Here is a 16,389-nt window from a genome sequence, read left to right on the forward strand (position 1 = left end):
CCATGAACATATTAGAATATTTTATGTGTATTCTTCTCAATAGAGCAAAACACAAAAGAATAAAGCTAAGCAAAGAAAAACTAATTACAATCAAATTAAATCCATAAATTACACACTAATAAAATCCAACAATTATGGTACCCTTATATATTTATATCTAATCATATCTCAAAATTATGATTCCAATATATCTTAACATCCCCTCAAAATCAAGTTGGGTCAATAAAGATCAAATTGAGTTTGGAAACAAGTGTGTTGAACCGACTGGGTGAATGCACTTTAGTAAAAAAACAAATCAGCGGTCTGAGCAGCGAAACTTGACGAACAAAATTCCAGATTGAAAAATAAAAGAGGACATAAAAATAATTCTCTAGACCTCCCGCTCAAATTAGAGGAGTATGCAGTAGACAGCTCAACAGATCACGATCACAAACAAAGAATTTCACCATTCTCTTCTCTAACAAAGGGCAATGCTGCCGGCAAAGGCAAAGGAACAGGCTGCCAACGAGCTCATATGATAATGATGCCAATCAAGGAAAGACAAGGCTGCGAACAACGGCAGATGACAAGACTGCCAACGAGGCAGATAACAAAGCTGTCAACAAGGCAGATGATAAGTCTGCCAACAACGACAGATGAAAAGACTGTCAACAATGATACATGCGGATTTGCAGTAGCATGTCAAAGCGAGAATAAAAAGCACTTTGTAGAGACAAAAAGTGGGATAAAACCACCAAGAAATACCAATCTCACTCAAATAGCAGATTACCAACCACATGAAGATTCGCATGAGGTCGGCAACCCCACGGAGAAAAAAACACCGAAAAAACTAAAGTCAGACGGGGGTTGACGCGACGGAAGGTGGTGACGCGTGGGGCTCCCGCCCACCCTTTTCAGCAGTGAAAAGGGTGGGCCGCTTAGATAGGTGGTCGACGAAGTGGGTGGTGAGAAGAGAGGCGGCTGAGAATATGCATTTTAGAGGGAGGAGGTTTTGGAGAGAATTAGAAAAAAGCCTAGAATTTTATCATGGCTCGGATGCCATGTTAACACTAATGAACAACGAACATAGTAGAATAGAGATATGGGTATTTATACACAAAAGCTAAACCAAGAAAAGCTAATTACAATCAAATCAAATTCCTAAAATACGCACTAATCAAATCTCACAATTATGGTACCCATATATATTAATATCTAATCATATTCCATAATTATGGTACCAATATATCTTAACAGGGCTCGTATCAATATTAATGACCTTGATTTTGATATTGAATTTTTGATTAACCATCGACAGGAGAAAGCAAATAAATCAAGCGCTTCTAATTTAACACTAGCATTCTCGAGGCTTATGGAATGAAATTTGTGTCTAAATCTTTAGTATATGGATATATTGCTTCCGCATGTGGATTTGTCCATATATATACCTTATGCCTACGCCCAAGGGCGAGTCCATCCTTGGTCAAGGGTTGACTGAAGCCCACCCTCAATTGATAATTTTTTCTCTATATTATCTCTATATATCTATTCAGCCCACTCAATTTTTATTAACTAGTCCACCCAAAAACTAAATTGATATAAGAAAAGCCTCAATTTTTATTAATTAACCCACCCAAAATTCCTTAAAAAAGACCCAATTTTTTCTTTTCCTATTTTCTGATGTTGTCACAAAAAAATTCGAAAAAAAATTTCGAGAGCGCTGCCCTCGAAGCCCCGAAAATTTTAAGCTCACTTTGTAACAAAATACAGGACTCGCCACTGCCTGCGCTCATGAGTTCACTCGAACGTCTATGACTAGAAAAAACCAATGTTTTAAAGGAGGATACATAAGTTTTTGGCGGAAAATCAGTAAGTCTATGCCATTAAAACTTCTGTAATACTGAACTGATAAGTATAGATGTCGAAATAAACGAAGATAAATTGCAAACCATCACTCCCCTTAGCAGGTCTGGAAAAAACTCCAAACTTTTAGCCGTCTTATCTATCTCTCACTTCTAAACTCCGATTTTAGCCGTCTTTAAAGAATGGAGAGATGTTCCTTATTTAATTTTCTTTTTTTTTTTTTTTTTTTTTTTTCATTTTGTTATTTTATATAAATTCATGTTGTCATTGAGGCATGGATATTGGCCTTATAATAATTAATCTCTGCTGAAGAATTTATCAAGGAAAAAACATTTCCATCAACTACAACAAATTTAGAACCTTCATTGACGTATAATTATAAGATTGGCAAATTTAATTAATATGAGCTGAAATTCAAGATATTCAACTCCACATGACTAAAAAATAAACATTTTGCTCTGCTTAAGATCGAATATCGACAGGGTTTCAAGTCCAATAAACAACCGTATTGCTAGCATGAAACGGGCAGTATTGGTCAAATGAGAACAACTTAAAATGTAAAGCAAATGAAAACTAATTGAATAGTTATAACCAAAATGCAAGCTCAAACACTTAATTACTCAAATATGAAGACGGGGAATTCAATTATCCAATACAAATTGTTTTCCATTTGAACAAATTATTTCAAAATTAACTGCTAAATGTTGGTCGAAAACCTACATGCAAGTGCACGTATCGTACAAGTAATATAGTGGACTAAAAGTCCGGATATCGAACCCACAGGGAATATTTAATTATCTAATCCTAGACGCTAAATTCTACCAATTATTATCAAGCCCACCCTACACAGTCGAAAAAGGATTAATAAACTAAATTAAACTAAAGCAATTAAAAAGACAAAAACAAGAAAGCAATTAAAACGAAGATTTAATCAAAGTAAACAAGCCTAGGATTTTATTCTTCCCCCTATGTGATTATTACTCCCCCAATTCCTTCAATTATGCAAGCAATTAACCCGGATTATTAACCTGAGATGCTAAAATAATCATAACCCGCTTCCGCGTGTATTACGATTCTAATACTCTAGATTCAATTACTATATTCCTATGCAATTAATTCTAGAACACAGCATTAAGCACAAATCTCAATAATGGCTACCTAAGAGATTAACTATATTCCTATGTTAATACCACAAAGGCTCTTCTACCACAGTTCTAATTATTAACCCGATCTTCCGATTCATGCGATTAACAATAACATAAAAGCACATAAGTTGATCAAGTTCATGCACTTAATAAAACAAGTAGAAGAAATAATCCGGAATTAAAACTTGCATAAAATCATAGAAAAGGGTTCATAAATCCCACATAGGGTTCCAAATAAAATCCTAGAAACAAGTAATTTAGCTACTCATGATTAAAGCAAAAACGCAAATAAAATAAATCATAGACGATAAATCTTTTGCTTGAAGTCTTCGAATTCTTCGTCTTCGTTATTGCTTTGTTGCTCTCCAAATTGCGTAAAAAGATCCCTAATTGTGTGCTTGGCTTGGTCTTATATAGGGTGAAGAACTTGGGGAAGAAGGCAGTTTCCTTGTGCAATTAAAATTCCTTTACTGCGCAACTTCGGACTCTCGGACGGGGGTCTCACAATTTGAACTAAAACTGGGACGGGGGTCTCAGCTTTAAATCTTCTGAATTTTGATATTTTCACTTTTGACCCATATTTTTGCCAAAATTGCAGTTTTGACGCCCATACTTTTCCAATTCTTCAATTTGTACCTAAAATACAATAAATCAACTTTTTAAGCACCAATTATCGTTAAAACACACCAAAAGCTCAAATAAAAAGATACGATAAAGTGTAAAAATATACACTTAACACACCCCCAAACTTGAACTTTTGCTTGTCCTCAAGCAAAATTTACCAATAACTCAACGATAACATCTCATCACATAGATCAATGACCAACTTCACGTTTTCAGAACTCGTAATTATAATGACAATTCTTAGGCATTCGCAAGCTCAAAATTCAACAACACTTAGTCACTCACCATTACCAAAAACCACAATTCATACAATTGCTTCAAGCATCCAATATTTGCAAATTAAAGACAGAAAAAAATTATACTTACATGCATATTCTTGACTCCAAATACTCACCAAATTATTCTACTCTACTAATATCGAATATTAAGCTATTGGGATCTTTGGGGCTTTGTGGCTTTCAATTGTTAGGCTCTTTGGTTCGAGGTAGGAAATATGGGTATGTGTGGCTATTCTTCTTGAATTTAGGTGATTACGCCAAAATTTGAAAGATAGGCGTTTGAAACAATGAATTCACCTCTACGGACTTTAATAAACTCGATTCTCAAAAGTTCAAAAGTCTCCACTTTTGCTTTTGAGGCAATGGATCGAGTTTTCAAAAATAATTCAACAACTAGTCCTTATTTCTCCCTTCTAGTCTCTTCTTCTTCTTCTTTTTTCTCTTTCGTTTTTTTTTTTTTTTTTTTTTTCGAAGAAGAAGAAGAAGGACCTTATAAAAAATTTCAACCGAACTCCAAGGGGTAATTTTCAAGAATCTCCACCTATTCTACCTTACATATTGGCTAAAAGAAAGAACACCTTTTCTCCGAGGCTCAAATCAAGGTTCTAAGGATAATTTCGATAAAAAGGTCGGCTTGAAAGGCTCAAACGGTTCAAAGAAGGCCCAAATCATATCCCAAATCACTCACTACTCAATACTTTGTATCATAAATTTCCTAAGGTGAGTCTTAAAACCGAGCATAGCATGATCTAGCACAAATTAATTCCAAATTTAAAATACAAAACATTCAACCAAAGCAATGCACAAAATGTGATTCCTAGCAATAATTCGCTTCTAAGTCCCGTTGAATCGAAAGCTAAACAAACATCAAATCCTTATCACATAAAACAAGCAATTTCATCATCAAACATTGATCATCTCTCATCATCATAAATCATAGATGCATTCGACTCAAGCAAATTTTCTTTTTTTTTTTTCGGAAAAAAACGAGAAAAACAATAAAAACGAATAACACCTAATGTATGCAAACTAAAACAAATAAGCACAAAAATAACATGTTTTGCACCCCCAAACTTAAATTTTTTGTTGCCCTCAACGAAATTAGCACAAAGTTTTAAGGATAGAAAACACCTGATTTATTCGGAGTCGGTGTGATCGGGGTGCTCCTCTCTTGCTCTCTCATGCTACTCATAATCGGAAAGCTCTCTCGCTCCATCTTCATTTGGAATCGTCGATCGGCACGGGAGCTTGAGGCTTCGGGGTCGTCTCGGGCTTGAGGAGCGGCTTTGGAAGAGGAATCGTCGTTTTTGTGGCACTTTTCTTGCCTTTTCCTTTGCCTTTAGAAGATGAAGCTTCACTCGTGCGGCTTCTTTTGTTGGAAAAGAAAGTTGGGAGAGAGGTTGGAATAGATTCGGTAAGAATTGGTTGACAATCGAACTCAAAATTGGGTTGGAGCAAATTATCGAACACCTTGTGGGCGTGCCTTGAAAGAGTAGATTTTGGAGAATTTTGTTTCATTCTCTAGCCTCCTTGTGTGTGGGATTTGGAGAGAAAGAACGAGGAGGGTTTAGGAAATAATGGGGGAGAAAATCTGATTTTTAAACATTTAAAACGCCCCAACTAGGTTCGGACGGCCGTCCCGGTTTTTGTGCTAAATTTCGGACGGGCGTCCGAAATTTTTTTCTCCTTACTGGTTTTGGGACGGCCGTCCCACAGGCATTGGTGCAATTTTTTTTTTTTTTTTTTTTTTTTTTTTTTTTTTGCGGACAGCCGACTCGACCCCCGATCATGTTTTCGACCCTGAAAAGTAAAATTCAAATGAATAAATTAGAATGCATGCTTACGATATTAAAAACGAAACGAAAAAAACAAAGAAAACTACGAAAACAATAAAGCTCGGGTTGCCTCCCGAGAAGCGCTAAGTTTAAAGTCTTCAGCCGGACGTTGCTTCGTTATTTTCAAGCAAAAGTGACCGAGGTCACTTGGCATTCTTCACTCGCTTCCCAATACGGTTTGAGCCGACTCCGTTTCACGTTGAATGTACGATTTGAATCTCGCTCCTTTATTTTGACCACTTCGTGAGGAAGAATTTCTTGGACCATACACGGCCGCGACCACTTTGATTTGCGCTTCCTTGGAAATAACCAAAGATGGGATTTGCACAATAACACCAATTGTCCTTTGTGCAATTCCTTTTTGATTTTCTCCTTACGACCACAATAGCATCTTTTGAAGTGCTTCAATGAAAGGAATATTTATGCGAATTTCCTTCAACTTGTCCAAAAATCTTTGATATTCGGCATCGAGCTTCTTGATTATAAACTTTTGAGGATAAGGAATTGAAGGGACTTGTGAAGGCATCGTTGATGGTGGCTCTTCATGAGTTGATTCTTTTTCCTCATTCACTTTCGGCTTCTCGATTACCGTGTTTCTCTTCTCTTTTCGTGGGGCTTCCTCCAATTGCTTCCCGTTCTTCAAGGTGACTGCTTGGCACGTCTCGACCTCGATCTTTTTCGTTAGCAATCGTTGTGGATATGGGATTGGTTCGACCCATTCGGCTACAGTGACTTGCGGCTTGACTTGACTTTCTTCCTTTTTCTTGGGTCCTCCGTGTTTGATGGCAATGCTCCTTGCGGACGGTTCTCTTGATTCAAAGCAAATTGGGCGAATTGATTCTCCAAGTTCCGCAGCGAGGCTTGGGTAGCAGTCATGAATTGAGCCAATATCTCCTCCGTGCTTGATTTTTGGGCCGGTGGATTGTTGCCTTGATAGCTTTGTTGAGGAGGGGCTTGATTTTGGAATTTACCTTGAGGTCTTTGATACCCTTGGCTTTGTTGATTTCCTCCATATTGCCCTTGTGACCTCCACCCTTGATTTTGGAATTGGCGAGGCGCATTGTTGACGTAGTTGAGAGACTCCACATCTTGTTGGCATTGGAGCGTGTAGTGATTTCCACCGTAAATTTCGCAACATGGATACTCAATGGCTTGGACTTGTTGTGGTGGATTTGCTTTGATGTGTTGTAAAAGGAGTTGATTTTGTTGAGCTATTTGGGTCACTTGGGCTTGAAGGGCCGTAATTGCATCTAACTCCAACACTCCGGGAACTTTCTTGGCTCCACTAACCGTTCTCTCGCTTGACTTGGCAAACCGATTTTGAGCAATTTGATCCAACATGATGAAAGCATCCGGTATCGATTGACTCATAAAATTACCTCCGGTTGATGCATCTAAGACGGTTCGTGCATTCTTGTTAATCCCTTGGTAAAAGATGTGGATTTGCCGCCATTGTTCGACTCCATGTGTTGGACATTGCCGCAAAAGAGTTTTAAATCTCTCCCATGCCTCGTATAATTGCTCGCCTTGCTCTTGGACAAAATTGTGAATTTCTCGTCGGATTCTCTCGTCCTTCTCGGGTGAGCTATAGACTTTCATGAAAAGGTTGAGGAGTTGAGGCCACGACGAGATAGAGTGGGGGGCTTGGGACATCAACCACTGGCGAGCTCTTCGTTGTAGGGAGTGCTTGAAGATAATTAATTGAAGCGCCTCTTGGGAAACGCCGTTTTGACGGTGGGAATTACAGGTATCTAGAAAATTGACAATGTGAAGATGGGGATCTTCACCTGCCAATGTGACACCCCTCTCTCGATTACCCTTATTATATGTAATCTCAGCGGAAGACTTTTGAAAACATGATTTTTGTGGATAGAAATTTACGTAAAATTTTTTATTTTTAAATCAGAGGGAAAGAGGGCACAGCTTGCTAAACCCTAATCGATGAACTAACACTAATGCATGCTAAATGCAAGACTAGAAAGTAACTAGGCATGATGGACTTAATGCAAATGCGGACAGATTCAATGCAGAAGCTTTAAAAATTAAATCCTCTTAAAATACTAATTCAAATGACCCCCAAATTATACCATACCATCTAATACGGGTCTTGATCACTCAGTTAAAACAGTTTTGAAATATGCATGGCCATTTAGGAGAAATAAATAAAATGGCACAGTCACTCGGTTTAAAATCCAGAACAGGGGTGGGAGTTTTGAAAATTCAAAATAAATTCCTCACTGACCCAAAAACTACCAACGTTTACCCCAAGGCAGAAAAATAAGTTTAAAATATTTTCCAATTGGAAACAAGGCATTTGGATGAGTAAAACTCCAGTTAGACCAGAAAACACCCGAATGACCCTGTTTCAATGCAGTAGTGAGAAATAAATCATAACTAAATGAATACTTACCCAAATCATGCACATGACCTATCAAAATGATGAGAACAGAGAGATGCAGAGACTCCTAAAATTTCATGATTTTCTAAGCAGAGCACCTATATGAAAATAATTTTAGAACAAGGAGACAAAACACGAAGAGACTACTAGTCGAAAGCATGCATGCTTATAAATAGTGAAAATTTGCTTTCGCTTACAAAAGACTACGGATTACCGATTAATCATCCAAAATAAGGTAATCCTAATTACTATAACACACGTCGTCTTTTAATAATTTCCACCGATCGGAGGAAGCGAACGGTAGAAATTTCCTAAAACCGTATCAAAAGTTTTTACAAGCATATTATACAAATAAAACCACATGACCAAGTTGAGAGCCAACACTATCCACATCCCCTCCATACGATCCCCTTCCGATTCTCGAGCTCGATTCCCAACTTCACTCCTCGGGCCCTAAATCGGGTATACCTACAAACATACAACACCTATATGAGCCTTTGAGGGCTCAATGAGAATCTTGAAGTAATATCGAATACACATAGCACATAGAGCATACATATTCTATACATATAAATACATACATATATCTTATACATGAATATACAACATGAAATAAAACAATCATATACTTCCCTTTTTCGTCGGCGTTCTTCATTCACATAATTGCCATCACGCATAGAGTGAAATAATTCCCACCTTTATAACCCTATGATCCCAAGACCATAGAGTGAGAATATCCCACCTTTATAACCCTATGCCATGACACGTATTGAAGATTATAGAAGGAATTTTCCACCTTTATAACCCTACGATCCCAAGACCATAGAGTGAGATTTTCCCCCTATATCATCAACACCATAATGCACATGCATGACATGAAAAATTGTCGGGAATCCCTCGGAAGAGCCAAACTAAGTTACCGGTAAATAACCCCATATATTTCGAACCATGTCTAACTACGTGGGATCAAACCACCCCTAGGCCCTACGGTACCAGGCTCGCCGTACCCGAGAAATTTACCGTAACTTCGAAAGACTTTCCAACATAGTTTTATCTTTTAAAAATTCATGACACTTTATGCACCCACCCATGCACCCTTCTACTTACCCTTCTCTCATCCTCACACCCAATGATTCACATAAGCAAGCAAGAGCACATAGGAGCACATAAAAAAAACACATATAAAGTTTCACAAAATCATTTAGCCACAAAAACATAGAAATAACCGAAGTCTTAACATGCAAAACAATCTAACATCAAAGTTCACTAGATCTAGTATTTTTACAAGAATAAAATTCAAGATTTCCATCTTTACATTTATTCAAGCAAATACACTAGATCTTCACATGCAAGAGTATTTTAAACCAAATTATCACAAGTTCTTAGTTCTTAAACCATTTTTCATAGAAAACACTAGATCTTAACATGCAAGACTTTAGATCAACCATCGATCACTAGATCTTAACATGCAAGGCCTTGGATCAACAATCAATCACCAATCTTAACATGCAAGGCCTAAAAACAACAATCAACACAAGATCAACACATGCATAACACAAAATAAACCACATAAGCAATTTCAAGCATTTTATCTCAAAAATTTCGAAAGTTCCTTAGTTAAGTCAAAAATTCATTTTCTTTTCAAAAATCAACAATCAAACACTAGATCAATACATGCAAGGCACTAATTAAGCCAAACAAGCCTTTTAAAACATTTTTCCCCAAAAATTCGAAAGTTCCATGGCTAGGCCAAAAATTCATTTTCTTTTCAAAAATCAACAATCAAATACTAGATCAACACATGCAAGGCACTAATTAAGCCAAACAAGCCTTTTAAAACATTTTTCCCCAATTTTCGAAAAATCAAAGAACTTCAAGAACAAAGCTATCTTTTGAAAATACTGACATGCAATGATCATCTAAAACATATAATCACATAATAAGCAAATAAAACACATAAAAACACATAGAAACACATAAAACCGAAAATACTAGTGGTGTTGTAGGTTTGAGCAAGAATTCAAGAATTCTCACCTATATTCTTTAGGGGAAGGATTTGTTAGCTCTTTTCTCTCTAATACAAGAAGAGATCAAGAGTTAGATTAGGCATTAAGAAAATAAGAAGAAAATCAAAAGAAAAGGGGAGGAGGAAGAGCCTTGCTCTTTCGGGAAGAAGAAGAAAGAAGAGGGGGGAGAAGCTTACCCTAAGCTTGACCGAAAATTCTCCTTTTGTTGAAATAAAAGGAGACCTTAAACTTATAGATAGTGAGATTGGAGTTTGAGAGTGTATTTTGATCTTGGGAGTGGGTGGTATTTATAGAGTTTTTGGAGACTTCAAAGCCAATGGAGAAGAAAGGGAAATACATATTTTGTGGGGGTGATTTTGCAATTTCCGAAAATATGAGGTGGTGGTGGTTCTAGGGTGGTTCAAGCTTGAGAAGGTGGTGGCTATGGTGGTGGTGGTGGCTGCCGAAATGAAGGAGAAGAAAGGGAGGAGAGAAGAAGACCTTTGGTCTTACTTGAAGGAGTGAAAAGCAAGCCTAGACTAGAGGGTAGGGGGCTAGCCTTTGGGTATTTCTTTCTATGCTCAAAGTACAACCACACCAATGCATGTCTAATACTAATTAATATGCAATTTAAAAATCATGTGTGTGTGTGAGTGATGTCCGAAAATTGAAGAAAATGTGGGGAGCATTTTCTAATTTTCGACATTAATTAAAAATCCAAAAATGCATGGGGAAATTTATTTTCTAAAATTTTGTGTATGAAATGCTCATTAAAAAAATCACATGCAAGAATAAAATCCTAATTCATGAAAATAATTTATTTCGAAATAATATCTCGAAATATTTCCTAAGCACATAATTCACATAATCACATAATTTCACATAATCACATAATTTCACATAATCACATAATGCACACAATAATTCACATAATCACATATTTCACATATTTACCTAATTCACCTACATACTAACCATGCAAGAATTATTATAAATTCTAATTTCACAATTATGCACATAAGGGTGGTAAAATAAAATGATATTATTTTACCGAAAATGCGGGGTGTTACAGCCAACCCACTAAATAGCCCGTTATTTTGGAGCATCGTCAAAAGGCCTTGCTTGATCTCAAAATTATGCGCCTCAATGGTTGGATATTGGATGCTCGGGCGGAATCCGTCTAGCGTTGGGATTATGTAGTCTTGAAGTGCCCGTGGACGAACTGCTGGCTGTGCTGGAAGTTGAGGGGGAGGGTCTTGGACTTGGTTTCCGTTGGCTTCGAGTAAATTACCCGCGGCCCTGCGTTCTTTGTCCTCCATTATATTGTTTTCGCGTTGAAGTCTCCTAGCGGCTCGAAAAGTACGTTCGATTTCGGGATCAAACGGTTCTCTAGCAAGATCGAGTCTCCTACGCATACACAATACCTAAAACAAAAAATAAAATAAAACAAAAATTAAATGGGTGAATCGTGAAAATTGTTCAAATCTAGAGCTAGAATAAAATAAATAATTAAAATATTCCCCGGCAACGGCGCCAAAAACTTGTTGGTCGAAAACCTACACGCAAGTGCACGTATCGTACAAGTAATATAGTGGACTAAAAGTCCGGATATCGAACCCACAGGGAATATTTAATTATCTAATCCTAGACGCTAAATTCTACCAATTATTATCAAACCCACCCTACACAGTCGATAAAGGATTAATAAACTAAATTAAACTAAAGCAATTAAAAAGACAAAAACAAGAAAGCAATTAAAACGAAGATTTAATCAAAGTAAACAAGCCTAGGATTTTATTCTTCCCCCTATGTGATTATTACTCCCCCAATTCCTTCAATTATACAAGCAATTAACCCGGATTATTAACCTGAGATGCTAAAATAATCATAACCCGCTTCCGCGTGTATTACGATTCTAATACTCTAGATTCAATTACTATATTCCTATGCAATTAATTCTAGAACACAGCATTAAGCACAAATCTCAATAATGGCTACCTAAGAGATTAACTATATTCCTATGTTAATACCACAAAGGCTCTTCTACCACAGTTCTAATTATTAACCCGATCTTCCGATTCATGCGATTAACAATAACATAAAAGCACATAAGTTGATCAAGTTCATGCACTTAATAAAACAAGTAGAAGAAATAATCCGGAATTAAAACTTGCATAAAATCATAGAAAAGGGTTCATAAATCCCACATAGGGTTCCAAATAAAATCCTAGAAACAAGTAATTTAGCTACTCATGATTAAAGCAAAAACGCAAATAAAATAAATCATAGACGATAAATCTTTTGCTTGAAGTCTTCGAATTCTTCGTCTTCGTTATTGCTTTGTTGCTCTCCAAATTGCGTAAAAAGATCCCTAATTGTGTGCTTGGCTTGGTCTTATATAGGGTGAAGAACTTGGGGAAGAAGGCAGTTTCCTTGTGCAATTAAAATTCCTTTACTGCGCAACTTCGGACTCTCGGACGGGGGTCTCACAATTTGAACTAAAACTGGGACGGGGGTCTCAGCTTTAAATCTTCTGAATTTTGATATTTTCACTTTTGACCCATATTTTCGCCAAAATTGCAGTTTTGACGCCCATACTTTTCCAATTCTTCAATTTGTACCTAAAATACAATAAATCAACTTTTTAAGCACCAATTATCGTTAAAACACACCAAAAGCTCAAATAAAAAGATACGATAAAGTGTAAAAATATACACTTAACACACCCCCAAACTTGAACTTTTGCTTGTCCTCAAGCAAAATTTACCAATAACTCAACGATAACATCTCATCACATAGATCAATGACCAACTTCACGTTTTCAGAACTCGTAATTATAATGACAATTCTTAGGACGACGCTACTTGGTTCCACTCTCCTCTTCACAGTCCTCTCTCTATCTCCTCTCCATATCATGGACGGATTGTTAGGCTCCATGACCACGAATCTCACTCTCACTGTAGGTGAAGAAGAAGGGATTACATAACCTGATCTCACCGCTCCAATCTCGGCCTCGAATCAGGGTTTCCGCCTGATTGGACGTGTGGTCACATCAAGAGAAATTTCGGCTCATACGATAAAGGCGAACGTGTTGCGTCTTCTCTAACCAGTCAAAGCATGTGAGTTCAGATCTATAGACCCTAACAAATTCATCCTGATCTTCGACCATCATTTGGACTATACCCACGCGCGATCTGGTTGCCCGTGGATTCTAGACAAAAATGCTCTCCTTCTCCAGGAATTGGATGCAAATGTGGATCCCACGGCAGCCGATGTTCATCTTATGAACATCTGTGGTTAGGATTCATAACCTCCCTTTCGCTAGGAGAACTTCTGAGATGGCAGCACGGATTGGCGGCAAAATTGGCGAGTTTTTGGAGGTCTTAAATCCTAAACAGATGGAGTTATCACAGTACGTTAGAATCAAAGTAAGAATTGACGTGAACATTGGCTTGAAGCGTGGAATGAATCTCCATAATCTGAATGGGACCAAGACTTGGCTTGCATTTACGTATGAATGGCTACCGAATTTTTGTTTCTTATGCGGCATCATTGGACATGCTGAGAACCGATGCTCGACTCGCTATAAAAATGGCTTTGATGATCCTGGTGAACATTTACCTTATGGAGTTTGGATGCGAGCATCGAATCAACAAGAAAGAGACAAATCCAGACTACCTTTGCAGCAGGTTAACACAATCGGTGCTGGTCTGGTGTCAAAAACTTTTCGCAAGGGCATCAACATCTTCGATTTCTCGGCTCAGAAAGAGAACCTTAAGACACAAGTCACTTGTATGAGAGACAAAGCCGTTAATCCTGATTTTAGTGGAGATGACCTTACTCTTATCAATCACCCGATCCAGCTACAAGCTACTAGCAGCAATGCCACAACTACAAAACGGCCGGTCAAGATCCAGACCAAGGGCGGAAAGAAGAAAGCGGCGGAGGCAGGCCTGCTAGATAGAGATACGCCCGGAAAGAAACCACTACTCATGCTTCGTGATGAAGATATTAGCACAACGGCGGAGACTGCGATGCAGTCCCGCCGAGAACCATGAGTTGCATTTTCTGGAATTTTTAAGGGTAAGGGGCCCCCTTGACAATTCATGCGATCGGGGATATACTCCGAGATCATAGGCCCTTGCTATTGTTTCTCTCGGAAACGAGGGAAACAAATTTACTTATTGAAAACTTGAAAAAAAGATGGAATTTGAATGGTTCAGTCGGGTGGGTTAGTGCTATTTTGACAAAAGGACATGGAGGTGGATCTCATCAGCTACTCTTTCCACCATATCGATGCGGAGGTCTTTGACAAGAACCACAACAGCAAATGCCGAGTAACTGGTATATATGGGTTCCCAGAACATGCACTGAGATATTTATCGTGGAGTTTATTACGCGAGCTGCGGAATCACCGCAATCTACCATGGATTGTTGGAGGTGACTTTAATGAGATTCTCAGCAATTGTGAGAAAACGGGGGGTCCTCCAAGACAGCCTGCTCAAATTGAAAGATTTCGGGAAGCTCTAGATGATTGTGGGTTGATTGATCTAGGGTTAGAAGGAACAGCATACACATGGTCTAATATCCAGACTTACCCAAAGACGGTCTGATGCAGACTGGATCGAGTTTGTGCGAATAACGACTGGCTCATGTGGTTCCCTAATGCACGTGTTCACCATTTAAGTTATGCGGGATCCGATCATATTCCCATTCAACTTAGTCTCCATGATTCAAATAGGGAGCGTGTTTCGAGAAAGAAGAGGCCGTTTTGTTTTGAAAATAACCGACTATAGACCCATTAGCTTGTGTAATGTTATTTATAAATTGGGATCTAAAGTTGTGGCTAACCTTTTTAAATTAGTATTGAATGACCTGATCCGGCCTACTCAATCTACATTTGTTCCTAAGAGAATTATTTCAGATAATGTTCTCGTGGCTTTCGAAATCCACCACTTTATCAAACTTCACTCTAAAAGTAGTACTAATTATATGGCCATTAAACTTGATATTAGTAAGGCATACGATCGGATTGAATGGTCTTTCTTGAAAAAGATTCTTTTTCGTTTTGGAATTCCTTCTGGTTTCATTGATCTTGTAGACGCATAAAATTAATTAATTGGTTAATTAAATTAGCCAATTAAATTGTGTCTAAATTAAATTATAATTTATCTTGCAAAATAAGTTATGGAGATAATTATCAATTAATTATTGGCCAATAGAATTGTTTCTTCTCCTTCAAGTTTTAAGAGATAAATATCAATTTAATAAAGGCCAATCAAATTGCGCCACGTCATCAAGAAGACTTTAAGTAGGACTTTTATTCTACCATTATAAATAGGGACCCTCCCTACACAATTCAAGAGAAAACTCAAGAAGAAGAAAAATCGTAGGAGAAAATCCTCTCTACAATATTGAAGTCGTTCTTCATCAAATTCAAGGCGTTCTTCATCAAATCGAGGGTGTTCTTCAACAAATCAAGATCGAATGAAGATTGAAGGGCCAAATCCATCAAGAACTCCAAGATCTTCAAGTCAAAACACGTCAAAGTTCTGCGTTCGATACGAGATTCAAGTCGCACGACCCTCGGAAGACGTTACTCAAATCCAAATCAAATCCGGAGAAGATCAAGTCAATGACTCGTCTCCGAAATTCAAAGTCAAACACATATTGTTCTTGAGAGAAGAATCAGAGGATTAAATTAGAGTTTGTAACCCGCAATATTTTATTTTAATTCAATAAATTATCTTTGTGCAAATTTTTCTTGTTTGTCTAAAACCGCAGATAAGAATTTGTTGCTACAAATTTTGGCACGCCCAGTGGGACATCTTTACCTCTCATCTCTTCTCTCTCTCGAAGATCCTCGAAGTGTTGCAGCGACTGCTCTACATTCGCAATGAAGAATGTTACTTTGGATTCATCAAGTGTGGGCTTAGTTACAAGGAGTATGGCTAAGAAGTTGCAACCATACTCCAAGACTAGCTCGACGCCCCCAAACCGTTCATTAAGGCTTACCACCTCTTGTCAACACAAGCGCAGACGTGGAACGCTCAAAACGAGAGATTTCACAGCCCACGCCTCATTCACCATCAAGCTACTCAGAGATGGCATCCGTCATGACAGCAAACGCTACAACTATGGAAGAGCAAATTGCAAGTTTGGCCAAGGCTATTGAGGGACTCACAAAGCATGTTCAACAACGAGATTCTCAAATTGCCAAGTTGATAGACAAGATGGACAAAGCCGATGCTAGTCAAGTTG

Source organism: Erythranthe guttata, chromosome 12, assembly GCF_056151865.1.
Source record: "Erythranthe guttata isolate IM_541 chromosome 12, IM_541, whole genome shotgun sequence".
NCBI classification, from domain to species: domain Eukaryota; kingdom Viridiplantae; phylum Streptophyta; class Magnoliopsida; order Lamiales; family Phrymaceae; genus Erythranthe; species Erythranthe guttata.